Below are 5303 nucleotides of genomic sequence, written 5' to 3' on the forward strand. Positions count from 1 at the left end.
GGCCGCTGCAGCTCCCTCCTGATGTAATCAGGAAAGAAAACACCCGTAAACAACTCATTCACACCGTTTTTAAACCACCCCAGGATTCCCTGACGGACTGTGACGTCCGTGTAATTTCCAGCGTTAGAGCGTTTGTGCCTTCGGAGTCGGAGTAAATGTGAGTGGCAGACGTGTGGAGGGGCACCGTGACCTTCTCTCTCCGGACTGTAACTCAATCAGAGCTCGAGGCGTGACACCGTAACCCCGCGTGACAGGAAACGGCCCGGCAGCACCGGCCTGCTAATGCCCTCACTAACGGGTGTGACCGCTCCACGCTCATACCCCCTCCAGGAAACAAAGCCGCTCCACTGCCACTCTTACAAATGAGAGATAAGCCCTCTCGCTTTGTGATTCGCTGCAGAATCTGCATCCAGGATGACAAGTTCACAGGTTACCAGCTCTCAGATTACGGATTCATTAAGGGAATTAATGAGGCCTCAGAAGCAGCTGGATTAGGAGAGTATCTGCTTTCCTTCCAGACTTGCTCTCTGAAACGGTGTGAAGGGGTCTGTTCGTGGACAGTGGCTGCTCTGAACCACATGAGCCTGGTGCTGATGCTTCTCAGGCTCTAGGGTGGCATGAGGTTAGGGCCGCAACACTTGTAGATGTTTAGATTAGAGAATCTGGCTAATCTGAGCTGATTCTGGATGTTTCATCAGCTGCTCAGTAAAACCAGACAGACCACAATAAACACCTGCAGCATCACCGAGTGGGCTTGAGTCATTAGGGTTCCCAAGAGAACGGATATTTCCGTTCACGCCCACGCACGTAAAGAGTTATGTCAGCCTTGTGGGTTAAAACTCGTACGCTGCTTTGGATGAAAGCGTCTGCCAAATAAATAAACATAAACATTTAATTACAGATAAAACAACTGAAATGAAATTATTTACAGATGAAAACATCTTTTAAACTAAAAAAATTACATTAAATTTAAATAAATAAAAAACTAAACAAAAAAACTTTTTAAATGAAACTTTCTAAAAATAAAATAATACTGATTAAATTATTGTTAACATTTAAAACTGCTAAATTTGATGAATCCTCTTAGAAAATACATGAAACATTTAAAATTAAATTACATGAAATAAATTTCTAAATACATCCGTGAAAAGTCTAAATAAGTTTTTGTCTGATATAAAATTTTCACTTATTTTATTCAGGCCAGTAATTTTATTACTTATTTATTTGGACCAGATACATAATATTTTAGGATTTTAAGATGTGCTTCTGTGAAAATGTCATATCTAATTCATGTTTTACCTGTTTTGGATGTTTTGTCCATCCTGACTGATGACCAAAAGGCCAGGAGACCAAAGCAGCCGAGACCAAAGCTTTTTCTACATGGTTAGTAAAATCTGGACGGATGTGTGCTGGACCTGAGTCCTGGGTTCACAGGAACACTGCGTTCTGCTGCAGCTGGTGATTTGCAGCCTGAGGAACAGATGGTGAAGCTAAAGGGTTATAGAACGATATTATCTGACCCACTATGAAGCTGTAAAGATCGGTTTCAGACGTAAAAGATCTACTTTGATTGTGGTTATGCTCTGACTAGCTGTTAGCATATCAGTCCTGTTGGATGTAAATGCTGTTTCTCCAAACTGAGGCCGTTCAACAATAACTTTTACCTGGAAAAACTGGCCAGAAATGAGTTTCTGATAATCACGTTGTTCAAATACTGGTGACACTTTACAACAAGGGTCCCTCTATTAACGTTGCTTAGTGCATTATTAAGCATTAATTAACTAACGGTCACTTTATTAACGTTCCTGATATTGTTAACTATTAAGGTTAGGACAAAGAGGGTGCTTAGTAATGCATGACTTCATTTTAACAATAATATCAAACAGTTGTTAATACTTTAATAGTTTATTAATGCTTAATAATGCACTAAGTAACGTTAATAAAGGGATCCTTATTGTCTTACCCAAATATTATTAAAGCAAGTTCAGAAATAAAGCAAGTTTCATGTCTTGTAAGCCGTCAGTTTCATGTCATCAGCCTCGACGGAGGTCCCGGTGACGTCAGACTCTGGAGATTAGGAGCGTGCACGGATTTGTTCACCAGACAAAAGGAACCCCGTCGGGGAAGGCAAAAGGCTGCAAACGCGCCTCGCCTCTGATGGAGCTACAACCTGAAACTGGCTCTAATCGCTCAGTTTGGTTCAGCAAACGATCAAAAGCAACACATTTGTGTTCTACTCTGATTATTAATCAGCAAATTCATGATCATTTGTTCTTCCACAGTTACAAAAAATAAAAAAAAGCATTTGTACGCTTTTAAATGATCTTTTAACAGAAAATTTATGTTTACCAGAATATTGTTATTAACATCAAACCAAAAGTTTCTGTTATCAGAGCAAAAATCAGACTTGAGGTGGAAAAGTTAGCTAAACAAATGGTTTTCCAAGCTAAAACATCTCATGATTAGCCTTTTTATTTTATTTTATTTTATTTCAGTTAACTTTAAAAGTCTAAATAAATGCGTAAAAAATCCACACAAGTGTCGCAACAAATCGACGCCTGTGTTGTGCTCTGCTGGGACCGTCCAGATGCTGCGCGTAACTCTGGATAATCAGGTCTTTATGTTCACGCATGTGAAGGAACAGGTGCGGCGTTTAGGATCTGAGCTCGTCTCGGGAGACGGAGATCGTGAGGGGGGACGACGTCGATCCGGCGAGCCAGAGCGTCCTGGAGCAGCTCGTAAACTGGAGGTGCAGCGCAGGGAGAACAATGTCACAAATTCACGTTTGGAGGCGATGGAGAAGGCTGGCGTGGCTCTGGGAGGCCGGCCTCCGTGTGCCGTTTCAGCCTGTTGTCACTTTGAGTTGACGCACAACGAATGACTCGAATTACACAGAATGTTAAAGTGTGCAGGCATGCACCAGCGCCGTCTGCAGCAGCGCTCGCTGATACTCATGTTTATTATCAGGGCTCGCGCTGGGGTGAGGGCTCCATCGCAGGGCAGAGGTCACAGCGCGGGGTGGGGGGGTCACGGCTCACAGAGCTCGGACCACTCGTGACACGGTTTGGCCTCGGCAGAAGAGGAAAAACAAAGCGATTCCTAAATGGAAAGCCTGGATAAACAGGGAGGAATTACAGGAGCAACATCAGAGAGAAACAAGAGCTCCAGCGTTGTGTTAGCGAGACAAAAACACCTTCTTGTTATTTACTGCCCTTATTTCCCTCCTCTCCTTCAGATCTGCATGTTCTGAGTCCTCCATCCATCTTTTCTGGTACAAACAGTTTAATATCAGAATAAATTACAAAGGGAAGACGGATGTCTGGGACGGGGGAAGTTTAGACGTTAATGTCCCCGCACGGACACTGTTGGAGGCATAAATCTCCGTTTCCTGGTTTTTGCCTTGAATCATGTAAGGATATTGAATTACTCCCCTGCCCCGCACACATAGAGGCATTGTGCATTACGCTGACTGATAAGCTGTCACCAGCAGTTTAACTTAGAGACATTCAAAGAGTAATACACCAGTTGAGGATAAACTAACCCCAGTCCCTTCAGACGAAGCTATGATGCTGTCACTGTGAAAAACACGGTGAGGGCATTTCATATAACATGCAGCATCTGGCATCTGAAAACGGAGGAAAACACCTCTGAACAATGCTTGGTTTATGGCTGTTTTCATAGCGGGTGACAGCTTTACCCGAGCAGGACCTGCTGATATATCAGCATCTGCGTCGCAGCCATTTCAAACCCACAGACAACATCTCCGGCAAGTGCAAAACCTTTCGTTAAACCTCTTTACCGCACTGATGAGAGCAGCTAAAGGGCCTTTTCATGCTACAATCTGGGAACAAGCATTAACGCTTGGAAATGGACCAATGAGAGCGAGCCGCCTCTCACTTGTCGTAGTTGGCATGAGAGCGAGCCGATCCATCACGGCAGGTTTGGCAGCAGTGAAGCTTGCGGTGCTGCTTCCCCCTCGTTGCTTCAGGGTGGTCGGTCCAATTCAACATCTGTACGAGAAACTTCAGCAGAGCAGCTGTGAGCAGCAGGCAGATCCTGCTGGTGTCCTTGTAGCCGCAGAACGAGTGCAGCTTCACTCTGGAGGTGACTCAGACCAGTATGGTAGGAGGAATCTTCTGGAGATTTGAAGCGTTTATGTTGGAAAACAGTAGTTTGGGTTGAAAATGTTGGATACTCTTGAACCTTTGTGTTGTGGGGTAGTTGGGTTACAGCAGGCCGCGTTTGGTAAGGAGTCTCTGAGCAGCATCAGAGCATTTTGGAGGTTTCTGTTTCCTCATTTGTGTCCAAAGCCTCGTTTTCCTCTAAAAACTGCTGAAGGGAATCTGCGGAACAAGCTAGGTCATGCAACACTCACCCTTCCCCTCAGGGATCTCCCCTGGATCCACGTCCACCAGAACCAGAAACCCGCACTGCCAGAGGAAACGAGATAGCGCTAAACACCAGTCACCATTTCTAGGTCCAGACATCTTTTGTTGTCCGTAATTTAAAACGGTGATTTTCTTTTTGGGACTCTGGTAGTTTGTCCTGAAGCTGCAGCGGTAGCAGCCGGCTGTTTCTCCTCCGCTGATGTTACAGAGCGGAGAACCTCCCAAACCAGTGGTGTTCTAGTGCTGAACACACGAGTGTGTGATGAGTGGAGGACCCAGGGAGGTGAGACTGATAAATTTGGTTGGTTTGGGTCTGAAATGTGTTTTTTTTTATAAGAAGAAGCAGAAGTCCTGGAAGTGATGGTCTGGCCCCCACAGAGCCTGACCTCAGCATCATGGAGTGTGTTTGGGATCACATGAGGAGACAGAATCATGTGAGGAAGCCTACGTCCACAGATGATCCGTGGTTCGTTCTCCAGGATGCCTGGAACAACCTACTAGCAGCTGTGTTCTGGTGTAGCTAGAAGATCTGACGCTGTTCTGGAGGCTGGCACGGTGGTGAAATATGGCACATTTGGTCTCCCCTCCCCCTTCGGCTCTGGGCCTTTGGAATAATTAGAGCCTAATTCTGTCTAATTAACGGACTCAATTACTCCTGAAGAAAGCTCATCAAAAAGATGGCGGGAAGGCGGGAGAGGAGAATGGTGGTGTTTTTTTCTTTAATTAATGAACTGAGTTGAACAACGGCCATGGAATTAAACATTTCCCCCAATGTGTATGAATTGCAAATTGGAGCAACACTTTTTCCTTTTTCACTGAGACGGGAGCCCAGGGGCTAACGCTGCTGTCAAGTAGCTCTGTAAAAAGTCAAAGCGCCGATGCAGCACTAACAAATGACTCAGGATTAGCATCTTT

The sequence above is a fragment of the Nothobranchius furzeri genome, chromosome 6 (genome assembly GCF_043380555.1).
Source record: "Nothobranchius furzeri strain GRZ-AD chromosome 6, NfurGRZ-RIMD1, whole genome shotgun sequence".
Classification (NCBI taxonomy): Eukaryota; Metazoa; Chordata; class Actinopteri; order Cyprinodontiformes; family Nothobranchiidae; genus Nothobranchius; species Nothobranchius furzeri.